This window comes from Drosophila arizonae, chromosome X (genome assembly GCF_054131065.1).
Source record: "Drosophila arizonae isolate 15081-1271.41 chromosome X, UAZ_ARI_1.0, whole genome shotgun sequence".
In the NCBI taxonomy this organism is placed as follows: Eukaryota; Metazoa; Arthropoda; class Insecta; order Diptera; family Drosophilidae; genus Drosophila; species Drosophila arizonae.
Window position 1 is genome coordinate 11,690,809 of NC_142927.1, and position 14,551 is coordinate 11,705,359.

At 38.4% G+C, this 14,551-nt stretch overlaps 1 protein-coding gene across 1 annotated transcript in view; it reads left to right on the forward strand.

Annotated features, from left to right (window-relative positions):
* Atf3 (Activating transcription factor 3) overlaps positions 1-14,551 on the forward strand; it is a 54,041-nt gene that overhangs the window by 14,179 nt on the left and 25,311 nt on the right. The window lies entirely within an intron of this gene.

Sequence of the window (14,551 nt, forward strand, 5' to 3'; positions counted from 1 at the left end):
TTCTTATGTTGTTGTTGACGCTTTGCTGGCAACAACAGAGCTTCAGGCGTACATCATCATCATCATCACCATCATCATCATCGACATTTAGTTGTCTCTTTGGGTTTTATCTATCTATTAAACTGGAGGTGGTTACTGTAGCTGCATAACAGGTGGTTCATCGGCGAATGCAGGCAGCTTTTTAGGGTGACCCTGGTGCAGTGTGGGACTTTGGCTGTGATTAGAGTGACCAGTGCTGCATTGTGAGCTCCACTGAGAGCAGCTTGAGTCAACTTCCCCAATGGCTGTAATCAAAAAGTCAATTATATTGAATTAGAGTGACCATGCCAGTGAATTGGAACTGTTAGCTTTGATTAGAGGAAGCCGAGTTACTTAAAGCAGCATTTAGTCGATGATTGTAATCAAACGAAAATCAATTATATTAAATTAGAGTGACCATTTCATGATTCAACAAGTTGTTGATCATGCCATTACAAAGATCAGTCATAATGAACTAGAGTGTACTAAGATTGACCATGCCATTAATTACATTACTATTAACTAGCTTAGCCACCGTATTTCGACAATGAGTCTACTTGATAGATTTGTCATTGATTTGCATAATTAGAGTGACCATCATAGCTAACAGATTTTCATTGCTTTTCAGTATGATTGTTCATATTGCGTATATAGCTTGATCTCGTATTATATTGTGTGGTTTTATAACATTCTTTGAGTGCTCAATAACTTAGAGTGACCATATTTACCGCAATTTATGTACGCCTAGATCTGCATAGAGTATAATCAAAATTTGTAAATTGCGCAAAATTGTTGTTATTCAATTGAAATTGCTGGCAAATACAGAGTAATTGCCGCGCCACACTTTGGGGTGACCAAAGCACTTGAGACGAAGGTAAATGGAGTTTTGGCAGTAATTGCCATTACCATGGCATTATGTTAATTAAAAGCAAACATTTGTTTGCCCGGGGCAGCCACACACACACACACACACACACACGCACGCACAGACAGTTTTTGGCCATTGCTCAACACTTGAGCGCTCGCCCAAGAGTGACCATATTTGCATAATTGCAGCCACTATCAATATTGAAATCAGTTGTTCAAGCAATGGGGGCGTTCAGTTCTTTTTTGCTTTTCTTCTCACTTTTTCTCTCCCTGTCTGACTGCACTTCCGCAGCAGCGACGCCGACGCCAACGCCGCCGCCGACGCAAGTGCACGAAGTATTCACATGAAGCTCAGCTCAGCGCCGTAAGTGCGGCTCAAGCAGCGGCAGCTGCACGTGGGCCGCAGCCCGGCCATATGGCTCGCTGGCAGGCGATCGGAATGACCTTCCCGTGTCCGAGTCCCAGTTCGAGTTCGAGCTCGAATTCGAATTCGAGCACGAGTTCAGGAAATGACATTAGCTTACGCTCGTTTTCGCTCCCTCTTCCACTCCCACTCCCACTCCTCTCTCTCCCTCTCTCTCTCTCTCTCTTTCGCGCTCACTTCCGCTGTCGCCTTGTCCTGTCTGCTAATCATATTAATGCAACGGCTACGCTGTCCCACTGTGCTTGCGTGCCTGTGTGTGTGTGTGTGCTAGGGCGCGGCTTTAGGTTTGGCTTCCAAAAGAGGAAGAGCCACGCGCAACGGCTTTTGCTTCGTTTGCTTTCGCCTGTCTTTCGGCTGTCGCCCGGCTTGGGCCATCACTTTCGCCGCACTCGCTGCACATTGTCTTTTATGGGTCACCCCAACCTCCTATCGCTCCCTCTCGCTCCCTCTCGCTATATCTCGCTCAGCTGTCGCTAGTTTTTTTGGGTCATGTCCATCAGCCCAACAGCTGGTAATATAATATGCCCAGGAAGTCCGGCGGGAATCCATTTTAATAGCGTTCAACGCTGCCTGCTCTCGCTCTCTCTCCCTCTTTCCCCCTCTCCCTCGCTCTCCTTCTCTCTTTGGCTCTATCTGGTTTTGACCAGTGTTTGTTAACAGCTTTTTTTTCGTTGTTTGTTTTTAGTTCTTTTTTTTTGTTTTTGTTTTATTTCGCACAATATGGGCTCATTAGCACAAACGACGCAGCGCCGCGTGAGAGTGTGTGGGTGGGCGGGGGACCAGGGAGGGAGTGCGTGTAGGTGGGGTGCAGCATGTCCGCCACTCTCTGGCTCTCCCTCCCTCTCTGCCACGCCGACTCCTGCTCGCTCTTTGCACCGCTGTTGGCAACTAATTAATTATGCCGCTGCAGCCGCGTCACGGGGGTGTATTATTTGCATGTGCGAGCGTGTGTGTGTGTGTGTGTGTGCGATAATGTATTTCAATGTCTGCTGCTGTTGTTGCTTTTCTTTATTTTTTATTTTGAACTGAATTACAAGAACAGGAACAGCGCGGCCCGAAATGAAATTTGCATTGTATTTAGTTACACACGCACAGCCCAAAGCTGAAGGCATACATAAACATGTTATGTGCATATATATACATACACACAGGCACACATAGGTACATAGCGGTTCGTTGCGTACTTTGCACCTGAACCCTGACACCGCCACAACAACAGCAACAACAACAGCAGTAAAAGACATGAAAAAGAAATTGAATTTTACTTTGAGCTGCGAGCTGTATGAACTAGTGCTCATTTGCGGAACTAGTTGAACTGAACCAGTTGCCAATTGTCAAGCATTTCAGCTGTGAACTAAAGTAGCGGGAGTTTGCATAAGTAAATCCTAGACTTAGCTCAGATTTTAGCATTATCGATAAGCATACTTATGTTTCTGTTGTATTTAAATAACTACAGTAGAGTCCGGTTATAGCGACAGTCCCTTGAACCCAGAAGAGGCTTTAACCCTATAAGTTTGCTCATATAAACTTGTCTGGGGACCGGATGCTATAAACGCAGTCGTTATAGCCGGATTCTACTGTATTATATATAGTAAAATCCCGATAATTCGAAATCAGTTTTTTTTTGTCGATTTACACAGAAATTCAAATTATCGAGAATTAGCGGGGCACATATTATCGAGGCATGATATGGTCATCCTAAATATTAGATATGACAAATTTCTAGAAATGACATAATTAACTAAAAATCTTATCGGTTATCGATAACTATAGTTATAACAGCTGTATATAGTTATTGGCATTATCATTAGACATGATATAGTCATCCTATATGTTAGATATATATATGTATATATATGACGAACTTCTAGAAATGACATAGTTAACAAAAAATGTTATCGGTTATCGATAACTATAGTTATAATAGCTCCTGTTATATCTATATATACAGCTATCAGCATTAGTATTAGACATGGCATGGTCATCTAATATATTATATTATATATGACAAATTACTAGAATTCTGGGAAAAGTGGAAAGAAAGAAAAGTCTGACTAAACAAACAAAACTAACAGAGCATGATTTGTATGTGTGTGTTGGTGTGTGAGTGCTGGTGTTGGTGTATCTGTATGCATGTATGGGTCGGAGTTACTAAGTATATTAAAGTGTTTCGCTGTCTGGGTTGAGATATGCAAATTAGCTGTGGCCTTGACGTGGGCGTCAAACTTTTTGGATTTATAACTTCGTTACAGTTTGTTACTTTTTTTCAACTTTGTTGTTGTTGTTGTGGTTGCTGTCAGTGGGTGTGCGTGTGTGTGTGTGTGTGTGTGTGTGTATTGTTTGCTGACTAAGAAAAATGCGCTAAAACTTTAGTCTATTTGTCACATTTACGATGCCAAGCGTCGCTGACGTCTTTGTCGCCTGGCCCATTGACCGAATTGGCAGCAAGGTGTGGATGCCTCAGCAGTGGAAGGGCAAGGGTAGGGTGAGAGGGGCGTGGTGAGAGGGTATGTAGCTGTATACGGCTTAGTCGTTCTGGCTCTAGCTGGTGGGAGTGCATTTGGTTCTGAGCCCATTTGTGGCTTGATGTTTGACTTTCAAATGGCCCATTGATTGGGCCAAAAAGCAAATTCTGCTGCGTCGCGTCGCGCAGCGCTCTCTTGGCCATTTGGCAAACATTCATAAATTATTCAAAACAAATAAAAATCCAGCGTCGTGTGCTTTTTGGCCTCTTTGGTTCATTGGCATTTCATGGGGTGAGTGTGTGTGTATGTTTGTGTGTGTTTAGATACATTTGTATCTGCAACTTCCCATTCACGCACACTGGCATGACACTTGGCCATTCATTAGTGGGAAACTAGTTTCTCTTCAGCTGAAGCATAAATGAATATATGTATATATATATTATAATAATCTCAGCTTTATCTAAATTAATAATCAGAAATATAAATACTACGTATATATACTTAATATATTAATATAGTATAATAGATATAATCCAGTGAAAATCTACTTTGTTATGTTCAAGTTACTCCAGATATCTAAAGCAGAATTCCTTTTAAAGGATCTCTTATAAAATCTTAACTTAATGCAAATATATACTATATAAGATATGTACAGATATATGTATGTCATATGTGTACATATATGTAGAGTATCCCATATTCGTTCTCTTGCCTTTTCTCACCTCTTCTAATCAATTTCAGTTTGTCTTTCCGTATTTCATTTCCCAATTTATTTATTTAACATATTTATGTGTATCCACCTATATATATATATATATATATATATATATATATATATATACATCTATATTTATATATACTTATATACACATCTAATTATTTATTTATTTTTTGTTTGCTCATTAACAAGCAAAACTCATTTTGAACAATAAGCAATTTATTAAAAATATACTTGAAATAAATTAATATATCATAAATTATACAATAATACGCACATATATCTAAATACATATAAATGTATTTTTACATACATACATATATGCATGCATAAGACACACATATATACATACACATATATTAACTGATATCATAATTATGGCGTTTCTATCATATGCATACAAATTGCTTTCGGTTTTTGGTCTTCAAAGCGTACCGAACTCTGTCGTCGAGGCATTTTCAAATTGATGTCTCGAGTTGCCAATTTGGGACTCTTTAGCCATTTGGTTTAGCTTAGCTGGCTATATCCACTAGAAATTACAGAGTTCTTAATTGATTTTCCATATTAACTAATTTATATATGCAGATAGTATATGCCAAAAGTGCTTAGATTTACTAATTATCATTTATAGATCATCTATTCTAAATTAGAGTGAGTTTCGACTGCTGCTCTATGGGTTACGATAGTTGCTGAGTGTGTTCGGGGCTTGTTTTCTTTGTTATTAAAGGCAAGATATTTGGATAATATATAATATATATAGTTGCGTTATTTTGTATGTGTCATATCTGTTCTTTTTGCAGTTTTTATCTATATTAGCATATATCACATAGTTTATAGCTTTATATGCACCTCAATTTTTTGCTATTTCACTAAGTTTTGCTCGCGCTGATTCATTAGAGTCCTATACCAAATTTGGTTAAGATTCGCCTGCGCATCTCCGAGTTACGATAGTTGGTTTTAATTGACTTTAGTCTTTTAAGGCGCCGAACTCTTTTTGAGCTTTACATATATGAAACATATACTTGTTAGCTTCCCTAGATAGTACCCCTCGCATCGTGTATCCCAAAATTTTCTCTTCATTTGCCTTTTTTATTGTCATTATTATTTTTTATGATATTTTGTTGTTGTGTTTTTTCTTTGGTATTGTTCGCATTGTCAAGTGCTTTTTATTTGCTTTTTACCACATTTTTAATTAGTTTTTGTGTGTTTTTATTGTACTTCTGTCTCTTCCATTTTTGTGTTAACAATAAAACATATTGTTTAATATTATTATATGTTAAAGTGTGTTAGCGCCTGGGTATTACAAATAGATCACTTCGCATGCGGTTCGAGTGGGTGTTGCTATTTCTATTGCTATTGTTGTTGTAGTTGTTGTTACTGCTGCAGTAGCATTGTTCGCATTCATTTGGCGCTGACATTGAGCAGCGGCAACGTGCTTCGATGATTACAGTGCACTTGCCACGCCCCCGTCAACGCCCCCACTTGATAGGCGCTTGCTTGGCCAATTTGCAATTAGAGCGGTGCGAGTCAATCAATCAATCAATTAATGTAATAATAAGGAGCTGATTTTCGCCGATTTGTGTGTGAGCACAACAAAGCGAATGCCGACACAATGGAATACCCTGCCCCAGCCCCGCCCCCTCTACTACCACCCACGCCCACCCCAACGCGTCTCTTAGTGTATATACCACATATATCTATGCATATATAGACATCTACTCACGTACCACCCAATGAGTCCAAAATTTATGCGCAAAGTGTGCCAAAAGATTTTTGATACTCGCTCGTCTTGATCTTAATTTCTTGCTTTTATCTTTTTCCATTTCGTGTTTTGTTTTTTTGGTTGTTTTCCAACTCATTTTTGATTTTGAACATAATCGAAATCGAAATTGCTCGAATGGGGTAGATTAATTCTGGGGCAGAGTATGTAACACTTCAAATCAAATGAAGACAATTTTTCAAAATTTTCCTAATGAAAAATGAGATTTCTGAACAAGAATCAAATCAACTTTGATCCATTGGTTCCAGAAACTTGGGCAGTTTTGCTTTATATAGTTCTGCTCTACTCATAAAATGTTGCTCGGCAGTAATCCTAAAGAAAACCCAATCGATATAGTTTTAATAAAAGAATATCTATTTATTTTTAGTTTTCCCCCTCAAGTCAAATGAAAGTCGACAAGCTAGGGTAACCCTTATTCGGTCATTCACAATTGTGCCATTCTTGTCGTTTTGGCTGCTTCTTCATTTTTATCTGCGCGAGCTGGAAAATGTAAAACACGCACTTAACTTAATTTATTGTTATACATTTACATATTTTGCATGACAGTTTATTGGACCAGATTTTCAGTGTTTTTTATTTTGTTTCTAGTTTCTTTATATTTTGTATACTTCTTATGAGTTCCTGTTGGCAGGTGGCACAGAGTGTGAATTTATGGCTCGCATATATCACTAAGACTAAGCATTATTTCTTTTTATATACATGAATATACATGTCTCTCCAGCATTGTCTTTTGTATAGAGCAGCACCAGGAAAGCTTTAATTTTATTTAACAGCCAAAGGGTTGAGTGAGTGGAACGTAAGTTTAGGCTAGACAATATGCGATGTTATCGAGAGCTGTTGTGCTGCACAGCAACCGTAAAATTGTAGAGTACCTGTATTGTGTTAATCGATAGCTTTCAGTTATGCGTAAACCAGCTTAAAAAGCGATGTTGGATGCATTTGATCGAAACGCACGTTATCGATAACATTATCGATATTTTTATCTGCTTGTAATGACTTCATTTTCATATTATATTTCCTTTAATTAGCAAGGCGACTTACTAGTTGAGCCAAATGTAATCGATTACTTATCGATTTCAGCCGAATTTAACATTCCCTTACTCATAAATGTTACGAATTGATTCTTAACTGATTGAAGCAGCTCGGTACAGTCATTTTGTTCCCTGCTTACTCACGCATAATCGATAACATTTATCGAATTTGTTTTTGCATGACTCCTAGGCAATTTCTATGCATTTGCAGTGAGTTTCGCTTATTCAGCTGGCTGTTATTTGGAAATGAATTTCATTTGGCTGCATTACTCAAGCTGTAAAGGGAAATGTAAACTTCGTAAGACACAAGACCAAATAAATGCATCAGATCAACAAATATTTATCAATTACTCACAAAAATGAAGAAGAAGAAGCAGAAGCAGAAGAAAAAACTGAGTCACGGTCAAATAGTCTTGCCTCGGTCACATGCTTCCCATTGGAGCCGAGCTATCCCTCTCTCTCTCTCTCTCTGTCTGTCTCTATCGACAGCGTGTCTGGGGTCTGTACGTCTCTGTCTGGTCAGGCGTTGGGGCGCCGTTTGCATGCCAAGCACCAGCAAGAGCCAAATGCAAACAAACGTCCAATACGATAATTGGTGTTCATTATCAATGGGCAAATACAGCTCAATCCCAAAAACCCTTTAAGTGATCAACTGGAGGTGCGAGTGGGGAGCGGGCACAAGTGGCACATGTCGTCGACATGCAGCGGAAATCCAAAACGGGCCACAGACAAACTTAGACACGGCTTTTGGGCATGAGCTTCCCGTGCGCGACCAGACGAGCCTTCAGTCGTTGCTACATACCCTGTAAAAGCTGCTAGTTGAGCATAGATAGTTATTCCACTTGGTCATTGGCTCGATCTCAGCTAGCTCGGCACTTGAACGTTAGATCATGCTAAAATTAGGCATACAAACTAAGTGTATTAGTAGGAAATCATATTTAATATAGTTTTCCCATCACTTTAAGGGCTCTAAACCTAAATCGATCAGTATTCCCTATATAGGTAAAGCATGACCAGAGCATATCTGCTGACATGCTAGTTAAATACTTGTATATGATATGCTCTAACATAGATAAGGGCTACATAAAGTTGGTCTATAAAGTACAAGATATCAAAGATAAAGACTGGATATATGATAGATAACACTAGTTAAAATAAAGTTTAGATACTATTTAGATAAAGTTTGATATTCGGTTTATATTTTTCATTGATTTTCTGTCAAATGTTTTGTGGTTTGTAAAGCGTCTGGGGAATTTCTGGGTCTAATCTATCATAGATAAAGTCTAGATAAAACTTCGATGATATAGAACAGTCTAGATGATTTTTGTGTGTCTCAAGCTACGATTCGTGAGTTTAGTTAATGCTTAGCTAAATGTTAGATAAAGCCTAAATCTACTTTAGATGCCCGGTAGAGCATGCAGTAAGCTTATATTTATTCTATCATAGATAAATTTGATATAAAACTAAGATCGAATCTATAAAAAGTGTTTGCTTTGATTTATGTTTTCCATTAAGTGTCAGACCTATGCTGGGATTCATCAAGCTACATACAATGAATGAAGTTTAGATAGGGCTTGGATAAAGCCATGTACTTTATCCAAATAAAGTCTTGATATAACATGCTCCATGATTTATGCTGTTCATCAACTTGCTGTCCTATATATGTCCTATATATATATATGAAGAAAGCATATGTCTGGCAGATCATAGATAAAGTTTAGATAATGTTTAGCTAAAGCTTGGCTAGAGCAAAGAGAAAGTGTGGCACTTGATTTATGATTTTAATCAACTTTCAGTTCGCTTAACTTCGAACAGGGTATCTCAGTTAGTCGCTTATGCCAGTTCAGCCTATGCTTAGTTATTTGTTTTTGACTCTTTTTTTTTATAGCTACGATCGTAGGCTACATGAGTACAAGTTGTTGTTACTTATATGCCATGTACTTAACTTGTTTTTTTTTTTTTTTGCTTTTTTTTTTGTAATGGCTTTTTAATGGGCGCTGTACTTTGGCCAGGCAATCAATATACGCCGACACACAGTGACTATACTATATATATATATATGTATCTATATATATATAGATAGATATATGTATTTTGGGCATATCTTATCGACGTGGCCAGGCCTTCAACTTGAACGAGTGCGTGGACCGAAAAGCGGGCTAAGCCTAATTAAACCGGAAGCATTAGATGACCGAGAGCGAGCCGAGTTGTAACCGAGGGCCAGCCAGTTGCCTCTCTCGCTCTCTCTCTCTCTCTCGCCCTGTCTTTCTCTCACGCTCTGTCTGCTTAGATTTCAGTTTTCATTCCAGTTGACACGCCCCGGCTTTTGTTATGTTTATTGTTTTAAAATTATATGTCAGAAACTAAAAAGAAATAAAAAAGAATAAGGAAAAATAAAAAAAAAAAAACAAAAGCTGGCCATAAATTATAAAGAACAGATGCGCAGTTCTCGTTTTGTAGCTAACTTTTGTTGCTGTTGTTGTTGTATTTGGTATTTTGTATTTTGTATTTTGGGCATTAGCATTTCGCCTCTTTGCTGTCTTCTGACGTCTCATTTCGTATGGAAATGTTCCATTAAACTAGCTCGACTTCGAGCTAGAGTCGCTTTAAATGGCGCCGAGTGCGTGGTTGTGCCCCAGAGCAGCTGCCCAAAAAGCTGTCAAGGTAGCGGCGCAACTGTCTTCTTCTTCTGCTCGGTTTCTATTCCTTTTTGGCCCAATTAGACTTTGGCACGCTAATTAAACGATTATTATTCAATTACTACAGGAGCGGGCTGCTGTTGAGGACGGGGGGAGCAAGTGGAGATGGATTTATCTATTGTATGTGTATGTGTGTGTGGACACGCCGGCTTCTCGTTTCATTTAATGCCAACAAGAGTTCTGTTGCCCCCTAAGTGTGATTTATGTGCAACGCCCACGCAACGAATCATAATCGAGATGAGACAAAGAGGCTTCGGCTTGGCGCTCGCTCGCTCGCATGGAGGTCAAATTCAACTATTCTAATTGACATAGAAAACGATCTAACGATTCTGATGATCGCCCCCCCCCCCCACTCCCTTTTTGGTTGTTGCTCTCCCAAATTGTTGTTGCCCCTGGCTCGTTGCCAATCAATTTACGTCAGGCGCTTGATTGGTCAACCTCTTAGCCCCACATATAGCTCCCCTATGGGTGTGTGTGTGTGTGTGTGTGTGTGGCACCCCGAGCATTTCCCTGACCACCCTTTGATTAATGAAATTAGACAATCAACGAGAGCCAAATCGAAAAAGCAATAGTTGAGCGAAAAAATTAAAATCACTTAATTAAATAATTTTTAATGTGCTTCGTTTAATTGTTGTTTGTTGTTGTTGTTATTTATTATTGTTATTATTGTTTTTTTTTTTTTTTTTTTTTTTTTTTTTTCTTCTCTTTGGTTTGAGCTTTTTACGGCTGCAGTTTGTGAAGCAGCTGTCGTTTGTTAATTGCAAAGAATGGCCCGTTAAGAGCTCGTTTGTTTCATCTTCATTATTCAAATTGGCAGCCATTTCAGCTATTTCAATGCGTTCGGGAGCTGTGGACTGGCCAGAGCTGGCATGGCTCAGATGAAGGTCAATTGATATGCGCTAATTGATCAGTCAATCTACATGTCGAACAGCTGATCAGAGTCACTAATTTTCATGTATTTCTAACTATAAATCAAGAGGGGGAGAGTTGGGTGAGAATGGGAGTTCATTCATATTTATATAATAGAAAGAGAGAGAGAGAGAATGAGTGATCAGAGTGAAGTTGATAGAGAGTTAGATAGGCAGATTGAGAAATATATATACATAATATATACTAATATATAATACTAACATTAAGCTAATGATCAGCTAATAAGCTCATAAGCACAATGGATCACATTTGCAGAGTGGCAACATAAAAAAAGAGAAAGACAGCGAGCGGGAGAATGAGTGATAGAGCAATAGGCAGACAGATGAAGACATATAGATATCACTAAAATGTAATAATCGTATAAAATTAATGATCTACTAATTAGCTCATATACAACATGGTTCAGTAAGAGACGCAAAGAGCGGAAGATGAAGGAGAGATAAAGAAAATGAAAATTCAAATCAGACCAAATTTGCAAGCATAATTGATCACTAATCAAGGAATTCTGGATAGGCAAGGGCAAAGCATAGAGAATTATCTCTGGTTTGTTGATCGTGACGAACAAGAAACAAAAGCAAAAACAGTTCAAGCTAATGCAGATCAGAGAGGCAGCAAGGGACTTCATACGAGGCTCCCATACTAGTTGAAGACTGATAGCCGATCTCAGCAGAACTGTCTTTGAATATAAATATGAATTACAAATCTGTGTGTGTTCTAGGCTCTGCTACTCAATTAACATAGCTCGACTGATCATTAATTTGATCACGCCGATCGGCTAGCTGATATCTAGTGACAAGAGTGTTGCCAGCTTTCAGGTCTCCCATTGATTAATCGCATTGAATGCGTTGGACTGGCGCTATTGCCCTATCACTTGGCAAATATCGATTGGGCCCTGTCATCGATCGCATAGATCAGCATGTTTGTTCATGTAACGTGCCAAGGCTGTTTCTGAATGTACAAATTACAATTTACTATCTAATGTCAATGGGTTAGCAAACAAATAAACAAATGAGCAGACAAAAGAAACGTACAAACAGACAGACAGAGAGAGAGAGAGAGAGAGCGAGAAAGAGAGAGAGAGGGAGAGGGACAGACAGCACTTGTGATGCCAGTATTATAAATCTTATGACTGCTAATGAGAGTCGTAAAACACAGTCACATTCATTCTAGACACAAATTCATGTGCCTCTCTCTCTCTATCTCCCTGCCTCTCCCTCTATCTCTCTCTTATTAGCAGCACGTTTCAATGTACAACATTTTTTATTTTTAATTTAGTTTTTATTTTTATATTTTATATCCATGAGCTTCATTTGATGATGATGACCTGCGAAGCACTTTGCATTTCATTAAGGCTTAATTCAATTCAAGCGCTCAACAATTAAACAATCGTCTCTTCGCGTTTTGTTTGGTTATTTTTTTTTTGTCTAATTTTTTTATTTTTTGTAATTTTTCATTTTCATTGCATTTTTTGTATTTTTAATTCTTTTAATTGAATTTTCTTAATTTGAATTTTGCTTGTTCGTTTTTAGAATCTCACTCAAGTCGAGTCGCAATCACATTCAATTCAATTCAATCTTATCCAAACTTCGCAATCTGCATTTCGTTTCAATTTCAATAGTTACTCGACTTACCTTGATCTTATGCTTCTTGGCCATTTTTAACGTTAACTGAGTTTCAATCATATTGAATTCAATTAGATTTCAAGTTAATAGTTACCATTTCAATATTTTGGTTGCTTTTCAATTTGAATTTCAACTTCTATATTAAATTCCATTTCAAGTGCAATTTCAATTTGAGCTTCAATATCAATTTCGTTTTCAATTTGTTTCCAAATTCGACTTTCATTTATTTTTGAATTGAATACTATTTCCACTCAATTTCCGCTTCAATTTAATTTTGATATACAATATTAACTATTTTCCTTTTCAATTTAAATTTGAATTTCTATTGTAACTTTTCAACTATTTTCAATTTCCACTCGATTTCCATTTATATTTAATTTCAATATGTTAACTATTTTTCATTTCAATTTGAATTCGAATTTCCATTGTAACCTCTATTCAACTTCCATTTCAATTCAACTTCAATTCAATTTCAATTTCTAAATTTGTGTGGTTAATTCTTTTTTCAATTTTAATTTCAATCAAACTTCAACTGAATGCCCCAGCTCTGCCCCGCCCACCCTCAGCCTCGCTCACTCACGCTCTTGAACTTCCTTTTTAGCTGTTGTGCTACTCACCTTTTAGCAACTCTCTTAATTATAGCTAATTGGGTATTTTTGTTTTTGCTTTGAATTTTTGATTTTCTTTTGGCCATTTCTCAAAATATGCGAAAACTCGCACAAAATAAGCAAACCAATGGTAATTACTGTATTTTGTTTGATGTATCATTTGGTATTTTTTTTGCTGTTTTTGTTGTTGTTTCCTTATGCTGCTGCCTACTTAACGCTTAACGCTTAACTCTTAACGCCTTTTGGCATTTCAAACAAATGAATGTCATTAAAAGATCGCAGACAGCGTTGCAATGCGAGAGAGGTCTTAATCCTCAACAAATGTTGCAAATTGATCGGCCGGTCGAGGGGGCCATTGAAACGCCGAAATACACTGAAACACTGAGCACTCACACATACACACACGCACACACATACAGATATACGTACATATATATTGATGCGTGCACGAAAAGCCAAATAAACAAAACGTCTTTCGTTTTTGGTCTTTGTCGTCGTCGTTTGCTTTCAAGATTTAAGCTAAATTAATGGACACAACCCACTTCCACTCTACCTCTCTCTCTCTCTCTCTCACACACAACCAGTGTCGTGCTCTCTTACTCCCCCGCCAGGCCTCACCCTGCCAGCTGCTAGTGTTTGCCTAAAAAATTGGCGCTACCTACGCGCGTTTGTTTTTAGCGTCTTTTTGGCTTTTTTTTTCGCTCTCTGTATTATTTTGTATATTTTTCACGTCTTGTCTTCGGCACATTTTTATGTTGTTTTCTTATGTATACCACGCGTAATTGACTGGAAAGGGGTATGCCCCATATGTTGTTTGAGTATGTAACAAGCGACAGTCTTATTAAACTCTATTGAGACAGAGTCAAAGGAGCAGAGAAAGAGACTGAGACTCAGACTCAGAGAGCGGCAGCTCGTCATGAGTTAGGGTAGCTGCTAGTCGTGCTTTGCCGGCCGTCGTTTTCGGCTGTCTTCTGTTTTTTGGCGATGATTCATGCGCCGTTCGCCAATTTAAGCTAATAGACTGTCATGGAGGGTGGCAAGGGGCGATAGGCGGATGGGGTCTGTGGTTGGGGTTGCTGTTAGAGGGGGCTGTAGCAAAGAGGAGGGGGTGCTCGCTTAATCAATAATCATCAATCGTCTTTTACACACAGTAAATAATCGAAAATGCCTGAAGGGTGAAGGAGCTGCTGAAAGGGAGGGGGGGGGGGGGGGGGGTGCTGGGGGCAATGGCTCCTCGACTCCATATAATGGATGGCCATAAGCTGTAAATTATTGATACGCTATGAATAAACTAATGTACCCATACATACATATATATACATATACATATGTATATCTATATCTCGCCTGTTCTTTATAGTGTGATTAACCATTTCCACCTGTTGCTTC